This window comes from Phalacrocorax aristotelis, chromosome 16 (genome assembly GCF_949628215.1).
Source record: "Phalacrocorax aristotelis chromosome 16, bGulAri2.1, whole genome shotgun sequence".
In the NCBI taxonomy this organism is placed as follows: domain Eukaryota; kingdom Metazoa; phylum Chordata; class Aves; order Suliformes; family Phalacrocoracidae; genus Phalacrocorax; species Phalacrocorax aristotelis.
In genome coordinates, this window is record NC_134291.1 from 6,991,828 (window position 1) to 7,007,289 (window position 15,462).

Sequence of the window (15,462 nt, forward strand, 5' to 3'; positions counted from 1 at the left end):
AATACCTTTGTCAAATTAGGAGGAGGTATGGAACTGGGCTGATAAAAGATCCCTTCCCTGGTTGCAGCTGACCCAACCAAGGCTTCCCCAAAGAGTTAAGGGCTGGGACGGGTGCTCCGTTCTCACTTGCTTCCCAGTGCCATTTGATGGCACTTGCAACATGTTCTCCCCCATCACCTCTGAAAATAATCACAGAGTATGAGCAGGCTGTGGTGTTGCCATTTATTTTAATCCTAATATGCCTTCCTAGGGAGACGCTCCCCAGTTGTGTTTTTAATCATAATAACTACTGTGTTTGTTTTAAAGCTCTAAGTATCATGCGTAGGGTGCAGAGCTGGCCCTGCTCCATCCCCTGGGCTGCCCTGGCTGGTGTGCCCTTGCCTGGTACACAGCTCTGCTGGCATGGCCAGGGGCAAAGGGAGGTAAATGTGGAGGCAATGTGTGAACTGAGTGGGGATGTGGGTTGGCTCATTCTCCATGGTGTTTTACTTGGCTTTCCTTTGCTAGTCAATGGGATCTCTTGTTCCAACTGGAGACTCGACGTGGAGTGGAGCAGCACATGCTCTTCTCTTACACCACTGGAGAGGAGAGGGAAGGCAGGTGCTCGTGGCCTCCCCACATTTCTGGGTGGTGCCTTGTGCCCTGCTCCCACCGAGCTGGTGGCTCTGCAGCCAGCTGCAAACCGGGACGCAGAACTGAGGTTGCAATCCCACCCATACCCCCGTTCCGCTGGGATGCTGTGGGACCAGGAGGGCTTCAGCCCAGCCGTCCCCTCCTGTTCCTCCTCTGATACCCGCCATGTCTGAGGATGCAGCCTGGCTTATCTCCACGAGCTCCCCTCTGGTTTGGGAGGGTGTGTTTGGGGACTGTGTTCTGCACAGTTCACACCAGGGCTCAGTGCGTGCTGCTGTGCATCTCGATAAACCCTCTCCGTGGAAGGAGCGGCAGCGCCGGGGTGCCTCCGGACCCAATCCCGCAGGAATGCCTATTAGCCCAAAAGCTGCTTGGTAGCAAGCTCTCAAAGCTAAGCTGGTTTTCCTCTCTAAGCCTTCATGTTTCAGTTGCCTTCAAGGAGATGAAATTCTCCTGCTGGAGAGATCTCTGTTCCCTCCTAGCAGAGTGCTTGTCTGCTGCACAGAATTCAAACCTTCCTGTCGTGAGCGGGATGCGCTGGCCATCAGCTAGAGCTGTTTGTTACTGTGCTGTGGGGGGGGCTGGCCTGGCTCCCCATGACTTGTGTGGTGCTTGTCAACATTAGCCGGGTGCTTGTAATGGCAAAACCTTCCTGGAGCATGGTCTGACGTTCTCCCCCTCCTCTTTAAATTAACGTGCCAGCCATGTCTCACCCTAATTAAAACCAGCAAAGAGGACTGGTCCAGGGCGTAGCTTTGGAGGCTGTAAAATTCTAGGACAGTTTTATGTAGTGCAATTAAAAGGAAGGTAAAAAAAATTGTTAAGAAATTAAACACTAATTACTTTTTTTTTTGCCAGCTGAACTGTTTTGGCGGTGAGACTGCAAGTGGGATGCAAAGACCTGGGATGGTTGGTTCTCTGCTGCCATAAATCACATTGATCAAATGTTCCCATGTTTTTTAGCAGTGTAACTCATCTGCTGTCAATTAGCCTAAATCACATTTTTTCAATTAAACAAGCTTAGAGGCCTGATAGTGAAGTCTGGTGGGGAGGGGGAGGGAAAGGCAAAGCCTGGTTGTAGGCAGCAAGGTGGAAATATCTTTTTAAAAGGTGTGATCCCATTTTAGTGTTTTCCATATAAAATGCGATATTATTGTCTGCACTCTGGGGAGCAATAAGAGCTGGAAGCCCAGCTGAGGAGCAAGCCTGCAAAGCAGAGAGGACCAGTATGGGCGGCCCCACAGTGGTGGCAGGTCCAAGGGGGTGCAAGGGATTAGATGGGGAAGCCCAACCAGGATGCTTGCTGGCGTGATGGCGAGTTACTGAATGCAAGCAAACTCCTTTGGGGTGAATTTCAGATCTTCCCTTAAACTCCCGCCTTAATTCCCCTTGGTGGTGTAGAGGTTTGCAAGCTTGCACAGTGTTTGCTGGGCGAAGTGGCTGCCCGTGGCAGGAGGGCTCTCCAGGGAAGGTGTAATTACCCTGTCGTTTGCATGCAGTTGGCAATGGGAATGGGTGGCTTGCATAATAGGTGGAATAATTTGCCTTGGATGGTGAAGTAAACTGCTGTTTCCTCTCCCTCTGTCTAGTCTTGCTTGCGGAATCTTTCCTTTCTTGATTTGAAAAGGAAAACAGGCTGTGAAGTATTTGGAAAGGGCATGAGGAAGGGCAGGGCTTGGAGTAAATGGCTCCTTTTATACCTGCATCCACCCTGTGCCTTAAAAAGAAAAAGCAGACAAAACCTTCCCAGACTGGAAAGAAACAAACAGCTGGAGTGGGAAGAGGAGCTGCTCCTGGCCCCAGGAGGAGGGAGAAAAAGGTGTGTGTGGCCTGCTGATTAGTGTTTTAGTTATTACAAATGTTACCAGTCTCCCTCCCATCCTCTGGGTGCTTGGTCCCTGCTGGAGCCAGCTTGTGCTGGGAGTGCGCGGGGTGGCTGGGGTGGCCTCTGGTTTGGCTGGGGTAATGCAAACGTGGGGGCTTCAAAAGTCCCTGCAGATATCTGCCTGTTGGAAATGGAGCTTCATCTCCCTGTCTCAGTTTTTGCAGGAGCTGATGCTTCCTGGCTGCTCTGCGGCAGAGGAGGACACTGGTGGTCCCTTCTGCCTCTCCCCACACCAGGTCAGGATGTGCTCCCAGGACCTCCGGAGCCTCCCATGGTCTCATCCTGCAACACCAACTATTCACCCACCGGCTGCAGAAAGGGCTCAGGCCTCCCAGTTCTGCCAGCAAGCCCCTGCAGGTTATCCTGTTGGGAAAACCAGACTCATTTATTAATATACATAATGTTAATTGCTGTAATTTGAAGGCTGGCTTCCCAGTCCTGGGGATGTGGGTGTGTGCTGCCGGTGTGGAAATGTGCAGAGGAATGTTTCCCCTGCTGAGCCCCTGCGGTGAGGGGAGGATGCTGCTGTGGTTATGAAGGTGATGACCGGTTTGTATTGTGGGTTTGGGTTCATGTGCTAAAAGAACAATGAGAAAAACAAACATGCTCCTTGTTGTAGGCTAAAAATACAGCCAAATGGATATTTAAATGTTAATTAGTCTAATTTACCACCACCTCCCCAGGCAAATCTGGTAGTTCAGAGTATGCTTCAGTCTTCCATGCCCAGTCAACTGCCCTCAGCCTCCAAAAAGAGCTTTGCTGACCACCTGGAAGAGCTTGAGCTGGATAGCCCACACTGGAGAGAGGCTTATAGCCCGCAGGAGGTCAGCGATGCCACCTCGCCATCGGTGCCAAAGGATCTGGAGGTGTGGGACTGAAAAGACCCTCAAGGCTCTGAGTCTGGTCTGCCCTTGGGCTTTGCCAGCACAGTTGTGTTGGTGAGCAGTGGAGGGAAGGGGGAGTTTTTTCACATAAAACTCAGCAGGGATGTGTTTTATGACCCATCAATGAGGTTATAGGACAGGGCAGGAGTGCTCTGGCTGCTTGTGCAATGCTCATGCCTCTGGTCTTCCTCTTGTAGGAGCTGTTGGCCTCAGCTCTTGTCCACATCTAGGTGGTTGTAGCAACAGTATGTCCAAAGCTCTGCTGGAGATAAATTAGGCAGCAGGGCCTTGGGGTCCTGGAGGACTCCTGGCTTTGTGTTCCTCATCCTAGGAAAGAAAAAGAAACGCACCATCTTCATGGTCATCTGTCAACGCCAGCAGAAAGCCTGGCTCAGGGCCTCTGTTCCCGCAAAAACAACAAAGCGGGGTCCCTCCGTGCACAGGGGTGTTTTGGGCTGCGCTTGGGAAAGAACTCCTTTGCCAGGAGTGCCTGTGTCCTCGGGAGCCAGGTCTGCTGTTCCAGCTCTCCTGCCTTGTACCAACGTTTGCTTTGGAAAAGTAGCGCTGGTGGTTTCTGGAACGTGATCCATCTAACCCGCCATCAGAAAACAACAAAACCAAACCTGTAATTGCCTTTGGTCTTGAGCAATTTGAGCTGGGTGTGAATTGGCCACGAAGGCTTGCAAAGCGCTGTGGGCTGCAGAGCCGTGCGGGGATGGGAATGCTGCTGTTGGAGTAGCAGAAGTGACTGGATGGTGTATGTGAACCAGGACCCCCCCTTTTTGCTTTGCAGCCCTCCTTCGCTAGTCTGCCTTACCCTGTATCCCAAAGTAAGGCCACCGATGCTCAGGGCTGCGCTGGCATCAAACCTAGTGTGAAACCCCAACTTGGCAATAGCCGCTGCCGCCTGCGTTGGTGGGTGAACGGCGCCGCGAGTCCTGGACCCAGCTGGGTGTTTTTAGCTCCTGTGGAGGATTACTAGAAGTGGAGAATTAAGCATTGCATTTCCTGATTTCTCTCCTTTCAGCGGGCTGGTGCAACGCTAGCAGCCCTTCCCCCTGCCCAGCCTTGCACAGTCATTAGAATTCCTTTTGGGAAAGGGGAGAGGGTGAGGGGGGAGTAAATCTGATTTAATTACAATGAAACAACCTGCATGGCCCCAGCGGCTTGGTGGGTTTAATCTGATTTGGAGAGGGGAGGCGGTGCAGCGGCTGCCGCTGGCATGAGCGCCTGCCGCACATGATGGGCTTAGGGCAGCGCCAGGCGCGGGCTGCCCCGGCGTCCGGCCATGGCGTGGGGAGACCTGGGCTGCCCACCCAGGGTGGTGGGTCCTGGGGGTGGGAGAGGGATGGGGTCCTCAGCCTTGCATTGCAGATTGCTGCTTGGGAATGTTTTCTCTTGCTTGTTCTGGAGATGGTGGGATCCAGGCATAGAGATGGTTTGATTGGAAATGACTCTTCTTGTGCCCCACAGAGGTCAGAGAGCTCTGGGCTGGTCAGAAGCAGCTGCACAGTGTGGAGGTGATTAAATGTTAAGTCCGAATGAAAGAGCTGCTTCTAGCAAATGATTGGGGGAGGGAAGAAAAAAAGCTCCAAACATCCTAAAAGTTGAGGCAGAAATGGGTCCTGGCTCCTGTAGCTTGCTCTGTGTCTGTCGAGGAAGGGGCCCCTCTGGGTGCTAATGCTCCCTGCTGCGGTGGCTTAAAGTGAGTGCTCTGATGCATCTCCAGTTGCTCTTTGCAAACATAGCCTTTGGGATTCTTTGTCCTGAAGCTTAGCAGATTGCCTTGGGCTCCTAGTGTAAGGTCACCCAGCTTCCTCCTTCACAACTATCCTCTCACAACTGAGACAGGTCATTGCTTCAGGGAAGAAACTGTCCCATATGCTGGCACCTGCCAGAGGGATGTTACCTTGTAGGTGCTCCTGCCATCCGAGGGATGGTTAACCTCGGCCGGTGTGTGATAGTGTGGAGAGCTTCCTTGGCTGCAGGTCTCCTTTCCCTCTCCGATGTGACTGTAGATGTGTTTGGGTGGTTAAAGGTGTCTCAGTGGCAAAAGGGGCCAGCTTTTAAATAAAGTTGAAGGCATAGATAGTTGGGAGAGTAGTGGTTACCCCTGTTGACAGCTTTGGGGAGGGAGAGACATGCCTCAGGTTCACCTGGTGTGGTCTGCAGGCTACCCACGGCAATGTACAGGCTGTGGAGTCCCAGCTTTCCATGTTCTGGTCTGGCAGAAACAATAAAAAGTCCCAAGGATGCACTAATCAGTTGCAACCTTCTTATCAGTGCCTTGTGATGACCTGCTGGCAGTCCAGCTGATGAATTTCAATTTTAATGAATGTCAGTCTACCCAAATTGGGCTTCCCCTCCCACCAGTGCACATGGACGTGCTTCTTGGTGGTGCTGGTGTCTTTTGGGACAGCAGGGATGAGTGATTCTCTGACCGTGATGCCCTCCCCTGAATATTCCCACACCTACTCCCATCCCTACTGCTCTGCAGCTCCTGGGGCTACCGGGAGGATGGAAGCAGTGACCCTGGTGGAAATGTCACCTCCCACTGTGTCTGAGGCTTTGTCAAGGGGGAGAATGCACTCAAACCAGGAGTGGAGGAGAGGCCGAGGCCAAGGCCAGATCCTGTAGAGGCTGGCAGAGAAGGTGATGGATAAGGGCAGGAGTGTGTGGGAGGGGACTGTAAATCCTGCAGAAGGATCTGGTGAAAGGTGGCAGCTTGACAGCTCTGGAGCCCCGTCTCTGCTTGGCCCATGAGGTGCTGGCAGGGGCAGCACGTTCTTCACTGGCTGCTGTTTGCTTGGGACCTGGTGTAGACTGTTACCAATGCATGTTTTGCTTGAAATTGCTCAGTTTAGAGTACTTTCCCCTCTCCATGCAATCGCACGCCTTTCCTGGAGTGGCTCAGGTGTGCAGCACAGAGCAGCGTCGCCGGTTCTGTCTTGGGAATGTGGGGGACACCTCTCACCTAATTTGCCTGCTCTTTTTTGGTCCTTAAAGGCTTATTTCCTCAGGGTTGGAACAGCTATTTTCCTTAGTGATTGAAAAAGAAACTTGCCTCAGTGAGTTAGGTCTGGAAAAAAGGAGGGGGAAAAAAAACCCAAAACCAAACCCCAACCCCCCTGCTGCCTACTCTCCTCTTTTCAGGAGCAACAGAATCCTGGCTTTACTGAAGAGTTTTGCACCCCTGGGGACATCACCACTGCTGCAGGGGACTAAGAGGGGCCAGGGCTGACTGCAGTGAAGCTGATGTGGTGGCCTCCTGCCTTGAGTCCTGAGAGCTGAGCATGGCAGGAACATCCTTGGAGGATGTGGAGCTGCCAGAGGGGGCTGAGATGCTGGCTAGGATGTGCTTGGAAAGAAACAGTGCAAATTGCAAACACCGTCTGCAAGTGCTGCAGACCCCCAGGCCCCTGCTGTCTGGGTTGTTCAGGACCAGTAACAGGGATTTGTGTTGGAAGTAAGTCCCAGGGTTGGATGTGCAGGACAGAGCAGGGCTGGGCACGGTCTGCGTGAGCCGATGGCTGTGCCTGCCCTGCAGTTGCTGTGACTTTCTGTGCGGTGATGTTCCCCCATGAAGTGTGTCTCTTACGACTGTTGGATCCTCATGGAGCAACCTCTTTCCTCCCCTCCTGAGAAATGTCAATCTCCTGCATCCCGGTTCCCCCGCAGCATGTGGCTTTTCTCTGAACTTTTCCCTCTGTGCTACCCATGTGCTGCTGCGACTTCCCACGCTGAACTGTCACCCTTTGGGGACAGGCTGGAGCATGCAATAGGGAGGGGTTTTCTGGGCAGCCCTTGAGCTGCACCCTCGTGTGCTTGAGAGGTCTCTGCTGGCGCGGCTGAGGGAGTGTTGCCAGGCTCGGGTATGTGCAAATCACGGACCAGGCGCTCCAAACCACACAGTTTTAAAGAAAAAAACCCAAATAACCCAATAATATATTCTGAGGTTCTTTTTTTGTTTAACTTCTGGGGTTTAAGCTTAAATTTGAGCTGCTTTGTTTTCTGTGCAGCTGGGAGGTCTGGGAGCCTTTCTGCGGGAGAGAAAAGTAAAATGCCCGCCTATCTGTGCGAATCCTGCAGCGGTGGTTTGGGCAGCGCTGGGGTGAGGGCAGTGGGCAGTGCTGCCGGGGCCCCAGCGAGTGGTTTCAGGGAAAGACAAGTGAGAGACCAGCTTTCTCATTGTCTCTTTGGGTTGAGCTGCATTTCGTTTGGAAGGTGCCGTGGTGGAGCAAGTGCCATGACCCAGTGGAAGCCTGACTTCCCAGACCACTGAGGTTTTGCATTCCTGCTTTAAAAATGCTCATTTTACCATCTTCCTGAGGGGTAGCACCCTTATCCCACCCCTTCTCTTGAGTGCCAGAAGGTGAGAAACATTCTCCCCTTTCAGCGGGACGGTAGCTGGTGCTGGAGCATCCCTGGGGCGCAGGCTGGGTCTGGAAAGCTTCTCTGTGCTGGTGCCTGGGGAGGTGTATGTGGGACCTAACCCAGTTTCAAGCAAGGTGTTTCTGCTGACGCAGCCACCATGTGCTTTAATTGTGGATTATTAAGAACTGCTTTTAGTTTAAGAAACGGGCCCCTCGTTACAGTGCAAGTCCCCAAACCCTTTTCCCTACAAAAGGGATGTTGTGCCTCTTACCTTTCGGCAGCATGCACTTTAATTTCAGCTTGCAGCCCTTGCTGTGTAATCTAGCGGCGGGGGGAGCTTTCAGAGCGCTCTCACTCAATAACTCAGCCCAGCCTACAGTGCTAGTGAGGTATTTTACGCTCCGCCAAGGCAGATAATTAATCATTCCTGAAGAATGAAGAAATGTTTCTGGACTTTTTTCCCCTCCTTTTTAAAGAAAAACAGGAATTTTGAAAACCTGATGCCACTCTGATAGGATGGAGGAAGGTGTGTGGGATGAGAAGTGCAAAGGTTGGCTGGCCCTTTGGGGAAAGCAATAGCGGGGTGCAGCCAGCCAGGCAGGGGGACGGGTGCTTCTTGGTGTCCTTCTGACTGTTGCTGTGGTGTCTGCACAAGGTGAAGGTGCTGCTGAATCTCAGGGCTGGGGTGCACGGTCTCCCCCATCACTCCTGGCTGACAGAGGAGCCCAGAGAACTGCTTGGTTTCCTTCATTGCTGTGTTGATGCTTTTGGTGGCTTCCAACCTGGTTGTCCTGGGAGCATCTCTTTGACCTGCAGATGCCTTCCTCCTAGTTCTGTGGCTTATTGCTTAGGGTTTATTTTGGGTTTTTTGCTGTCATTAACTTAAGCAAGGGTGATTTTAAAACAAACAAAACCAAACCCAACAAAAAAAACAAACCAACTTGAAAAGAACCTTAAACATTGTGCAGATCTCGCCAGTTTGATGGGAGTGTTGCTTTTAAAGCAAGCTATTTAGGAAGGTGCAGCATCAAGTAAGGATTTCTTTTTACCATTCCTTTCAGCTCCTCTTTCTTCTATTTCTAGTTGTGGTCTGGACTTCAGAGAGAAGGAAGCCTCCTGTCTTTTGGGAGAGCTGATTGGATTTGTACTTAGATTATGTAGGCAGGGGAGAGTTGGGTCAGTACATAAATACTTGCTAAAATAGTGCAGTTGGGTCTTAGTGTCCTTTGTCTCCTCTTTCCATAGATCACAGCAATGGGAAGAGCATTAAGATGGTTCTGCTGAGCAGTGTCTGAAATGTATGGTCTATAATAATAGTAAAAAAGACTTGGCTCTCAATGTTGGGGGTGGGGGGGGTGGGGTGGCTCTTTTCCCCTCTGTAGGGAAGATAAAGGGAGTGTTGGCACCAGGCTGGACGGGGCCATGGCAGACCCTGAGCACAAGGGGATGAGTATGTGTATGGCTGTGGGTGCTGGCACGTGCTGCCTTGAGTGGGCTGTTGCTCATGGCTTCCCCCACCAGCTCCTCCTTGGGAAAGGAGCCAGGGAGACGCAGTGGATACGGGGCGGGAAAGGTGGTGGTGTGACACACAGCACTGACCGGACTTTGCGTTACGGTTTAGTGCAGGTATGTCTGGCTGTTGGCTTCACAGCAAGTCTCCTCACAATTTGACTAGTACTGAAGATTGCCTCTCCTTTGAGTAGTCAATTATACAGAGTACCTTAAATTGCTGATCAAAAGATAGACAGGCACAGGAAAATTATGCATAGTAGAGCAATTTCTGTATCAAGTAGTTCTAGATGGAGCTGTGAATCAGGAGACCTCGTTGCTCTGGGCCCCTGTGGATCCCATGAGCTTTTTGATAATGGAGTATGTGTTAGGTCACGGTAGGCTGAATCACACTAAGCTCTGGTTTTATTTCTGCTTTTCCATGGCAGCTTGAGCAGGGATGTGGCATTCTTCACCTCCCTTGCTGTGCTGCTGCTAGGGCAGTCTAGTAGAGAGATGCAGCTGCTTTTCAGGCTCTTACCTTGCAAAAACTGATGTGAAGTTTTATTAGTAGAAGTTGCTGAAGCCCCTCCAGTTCCAGGAGTTTTCAAGGCATGATAAAGAAAAAAAAAAAAAAACAAAAAAAAAAAAACAGGAATCAGCTGGTGAAGGGAAGACCCAGGCAGGCAAAGAAACTAGTATGTGCATGAATTCCCCACTGCTGTCCAAATAGGAGCAGGATGGAAAGGGGGACGGTGGTATTTGCCACCAGTGCTCAAGGGCTGCCCATCTCAGGGATTTAGAGATGATGTGGGTCAGAGTCTTAGTGGTCCTCTTGTGCATGTTGTTCTCTGTTCCTGGTAATGCGTCTTGGAGAACACTTCAGTAACGTGAGGTGATGCTGATGGCCCTAATTGAATGGATTTTCTCAGCTTCCCAAGGCTGATTCAGAGGAGCTTGCAGGCTGGAGTACGTGGGCAATGAGGAAAAGCTCACTTAGAGAAGCTACCTGCCAGGCTTTCAGCAATTTGTGTCTCCAGCATCACCATCCAGCTGGGAGCTGGAAACACACGTCAGCTCTGCTGAGAGCAAGCCAGCCCTTTGTTCATACGTCTCCTTGAAATGATATTGTGGTTTACTTAATTAAAAACACAGAGCATTATTGTGGGAATGACAATGAATTAAAAAGATTAAATCTGGGAAAAGACCTATCTGGCCATCTAATCCAGCCTAACTCTGCTGTTCTTTGAGGCATCCTTCTTCTGTACAGTTTGAGGTGCCTCAGGTGATGTGTTTGCTCCCTGTTCCCCAAGGAAATCTTTCCATGGTCTGTTAGAGAGCTGTTTGTAGAAATGAGCAGGCTGGTTTCCTCTGCAGCCTGCTGCTTAATTAATCTCCCAGCTGTGTTTCCACCCAGCACTAGGTTTACTAACAAATCTGGCCAGCCTTGGCAGAGGGCTCAGCTACTCCTTGCTTGCACTGTTGAGTTGATGTGCCCAAGGATGATGCCCTTGGGGTAATCTGAAAGCGGGATGCTTCCTCCTCCCTTCAGCTTTTTCTGAAGCTTCGTACTGGAAGGTTCTTGGGTTGGACCGGAGAATGTTTGCTGGTGGGCGAAGCAGCTCTTTCTGCATATGTAGATGGGCTGCAGGATGGCTCTGCTTCCTGCTGGGCAGTTAAATTTCCATTTTGGGACATCGTGCATTAGCTTGTTGACTGTTGCCTACTTCAGTCCAGAGGTTCTGGAGCAGAAAACATGGCTTTGAGCACAGTGGCATTATGGTGGAGCATCTGAAAACTGAGAAGTAGCAGGGGAAAACCCTCAAAAAGCCTTTCCCTGCTATGCCTGAGATATGCAGCCGCATGTTGGGAAGCTGTAAATTAACACTTGAGTTGGTCTGTGGTCTCTTTACGGCTGTCACTTTGGACTCCCTTCTCCTCCCTCCAGTCACCATCCCTCTGCAAACAGCTCCATCCCCGGCTGCGGGGATCTGCATGCTGCAGCGAGCTTGGCCAGGGAGGACCTTGCATGGTTGTGCTACCAGGCTCTGCTCCCAGCAGGGTACTTTCCAGTCCGTTTTTGGAGGGAATGTCAGTCTCCCCAGTAACTTGGGCTGACTGGAACACTTTTTGGGAAAACCTGCCTCTTCCCTCTCTGTGCATCAGTATGGAAAAGTGAACTTCCAAGGGCTGAGGGTGGTGGAAATGGGAGATCAGCTCTTTCTGGGAAAGAGAGAAGCACCTAATTAATTCAGGGGACAGAAACTCTGCTGTGGTGTCCCTGCCCCCTCTATAACCAAAGATTAGGTCAAGTCAAGTAGCCATAAGTGACTGCAAGGAGGAGGATGTTGGGTGGGTGGATGGGTGTTTTGGAGAATGATGTGGGTGCTGGTGGAAAAACACTTAATCTCCGCATCGTGGATCAGAGCAGTGGGATGTGCAAGGGCCACGGTGGTAACAGAGCAGCGGAAAGGGTCCTGCCACAAAGCCACATGGCCCCAGATCTGCAGCAGGGATTTCGCCCACAGCTAATGCTGGGGATGAGCATGTATGAGCAGCTGCTGCTTAGGGCAAAGCTGCCCAAGGGAGGTCCTGCTGTGACAAAGGAAACACCAGCGTCACTTTTCTACTGCCCCAGGCTCCCGTTTGACCTTGGGCAATTTGCATTGTCTCTCTGGCCTCATCCTGGAAGGGTGCATGTTGAGGTGAGTCCTGCCAGGATGTCTGGGTGTGGGAAGTGCGCCTCCCCGCTCTCAGCGTGCCAATGCTGCTGCCTGTTAATGCATTGTTAAATATGGACTATTTGCTCTGCCTTGTCCCTGTGAGCTGTGGTAGGAGGGGGGCTGGCTGCTTTGCCAGGTGGCCTTAGCAAAAATTAGGATTTCTGTTTGGCAGAGCCATTCTCCCTGCCTGTGTCTCTTCAGTGGGTGTTGGTGTGCTGCCCCATGTTGAGAACTCCCAAAACACAAACCATTACCTGGGTTATGAACTGAGGTTTGCACTTTGAGACCTCACATAATGAATGACACAAATCCCGTGGTGGTTTTTTGCACGCCAGGGAGTGAATGTTAGCTCTGAGCTAGGAAGTCAAAACCTCAGGAGCTTCCTATTGAAAGTGTGCCCTGTGCAAATAACATTGCTGCTTGTGTTCAGTGGGTGCTCACGTGGCTGCAGGAACAAGCACAGCTTCCCCACAAAGTTCTCCACTCCATGTGCTTTAATACATATATGAAGGGCATATAAAAAATGACACAATTCCTTTCTAAAGGAGATCTTCTGGAGTTTTTGATTTACCTTCAAATGTCAGCCCTCTCGGGTCTGTTCCAGCCACCCAGAAAAAAACCTGTCCTGACAGCATGTCGCTACAGAAATGTCATGTGTTTTATTTTCTTTTTGTTTTAAACAAATCCTGAAGTTGAGTTTTATTCCCATGGCTCCAGGAGCTAAGGCTTTAAGAAGAGCTGCTAGTTTTTGACAACCTTCTATTCGTCATGGGAACTGGCAGTTCTGAAATTAATATTTGCAGACCCTCCCCTCCCTACCCCTGCGCTCTCATTAATGCAAAGAAAACTCTCACCTCCAGCCTGACTTCCAAGTATGTGATTGAGAACATGTGAATCCACAATGACTGAACTGTGAGTGACCTCCGGGGAGTAAGTGGGTTAATCAAAGCTGGGCTCTTCCCCACACTTCAGTCGCTAAAGCTCCTGCATTTCCTCCTGATGGCTGATAAGGAGGGATTGAATTTATGAAAGAGACGAAGATGTTTGGATAAGCTGCAGTACCAAAGCAAGCCTGCCTGACAAGTCAGGGCCTGAAGGAACCCCGTGGAGTTGGAGGGGGTTTGTTGGTTGTGGTCCGTGTCCCCCCCCCCCCCCAAGCCCCTTCCCCCAGCTGGGGTTGTGTCTGTGGGATCCATCCAGAGATGTGGCGGTGCGGCTGCGGGTGTGCAGTTGCAAACCCCGGGTACCCTAGCTGAAGTGATGTACTTGGCGTTTCAGCTTGGTCGTGGACTCTGCAGGGCACAGCCGGGCTGTCTGGCAGCTTGCAAAGCCTCAGCCCTGCCTCGCTGCCCTCCCATCAGGGCTGTGTACAGTAAACGGCATCTGTGTCGCTGCTCTGCTGGTGTGATGGGGACTCGTGCCATGATGGGGGTTTCTAGGGGCCACTGGCACGCAGTGGCCTCACAGGAATGTGTCCTGGCTCTTCCTCGCCCCCAGCTCTGAGAGGGGCAGGGCTTTGAGATGTGCTTGGCCGCCTTGGTACTGTCCTGTTGGCTACCAGCAGCCTGCTGCAGAGAGCCCTCGGGCAGAGAGCACTTGTACATCTGTGACTTTCTTTCTATCCCCAGGCCCTAAAACAGAAATAGGGGCTCACATTATTGAGCACAACACTTGGTTATTTTCCTGTTCTTCTTTTGCTGTGCCAGAAAGGCCAACACCTGTGTCTCGGACATCATTATCTCTGTGTATATTTTTAGGCAGGCCTTATCAATGCTGAAAGGAGGCGAATTGTGTTTGGGAAAGGGAGCTGCTTCTCTTCCAAATGTGTTTTGGAAAACAGACCTGAGCTCCAGGGGGAGGGGAAGGAAAGTGGCTCAGGGTATGGCTGATCATGGGAACGCAGTGTCTCTCCGGCTGCCTGGGCAGCATCGAGGGAATGATAGCCTGTTCCCCCCAGTTCAGTGGCTCTTGGCTGGGACACAGTGGCTTCTCATGGGGCAGTGAGCAGCGTGGCTCCTGCAGTGGCTAAGGAGGTGACAGCTCTAAGGGTTTTCTCCAAGTTTAAACCTGTCATTCCCCTCCCCAGTCCTAGAGCAGTGCCAGTACGATGGTGGAGCCAGGAGAGGCTGGTGTGGAGTGCTTGGAGTGGCACCTGCACATCATGGCTCTGCATCCGGGCTCCCATCTGCATTGCAGAGGCTGGGCAGGGTCTGCTGAGCCCCTCCTGTAGCCTTGCCCATGGTCACAGTGCCTTGGTTGTCCTGCTGGAGCCACCTGAAGAGGAGCTCTCCACTTGAGTGAAGAGCCGCGGAGTGATGAAGCCACTGGCTGTCCTTCCTCATGGAGGGACCCGGCTTTTTGCTGCCCCTTGGGCTGCCCTTCTACCTCCTGAAAGGCACTGCTAAAGCTGGAGACCCTGGATGCTGCTGCCTGTGACCCCAAGGAGGCAGCTCTGTGAGTGGCCGTGTGTTTGCCTTCAGGAGGCTTGCAGGTGGGGTGGGGAAGGTTAAACTGTTGGAGCTCTGGGCATGATCATTGACCCCTTCTTTGCTATCCCCCCACCTCCACAGGAAAAGAAAGTAATTCAGGTTGATGTCTCCATTAAAAAGCTGCAGCAGTAAAGCAGTTGTTTGTGCTGAGAGGGGAATGCCCATAGGTAATTTATCTTGACATTTATAGAAAGCATAAGGGTTTACTCATTCATAAAATGAAGGAACAGGGTGTTTTTCTGCATAGGCTGGGCTCTGGAGCTGCTCGAACATTATTGTAGCCGATCGTAATCGTTTCCGGACGTGCCCCAATATGCCTACGGGGGGTTGCATGGGAACAGTAACAATGTGGGACAGGAGAGCAAACCTGTTGGACAGGAACGGCCCGACTGGAGCTAACAAATCCTCTTCCTCCCTGGGCTTTTCTGAATGGCAGGCGAGGGCGAGAGCCAAGGGGAGGACCTGCTGGCGCCCGGCAGCTGGCGTGCACGGGGCTCTCAGCTTGTTTTAACTGGAGGGAGTCCTTGTGCTGGGGCTCTCCGTGCTCTGTAGCTCTGAGGAATGGTGAGGAACGCTTTGTTTTCAGAACAAGCTGCTTTTTGACAATTATTTTTGTTGCTTGTTTCTTAAGCGCAGGTAGAGAAAGCTGCTCTGTGCAGGATGGAGCAGAGGTGGAGGGTCTGCCTCCAGCCTTGGAACAGAGAGAGGGACTAGATGCATCCTGAGATTTCTTCTTGTGCTGATATTTGTTTGAGGAAGGTCTGTAGCTTCCCTTGAGCTCAGAGCTGCCTGCTATGTGGACAGCAAGCCTGTGTGCATGGCTGGATTGTGTAGGAGGACCCAGGCTGGCTGGGTCAGCGCGTTGGAGTAGTGCAGGGTTTTTGTATGCAAATGCCCTGGCTCGCAGAGCTTTCCTCCCCCCTGCAGTGCGTCCACAGGCTGCCCTTGGCAAACCTTATTTAGCAGGTCAGAAGATTGTGGAGGTG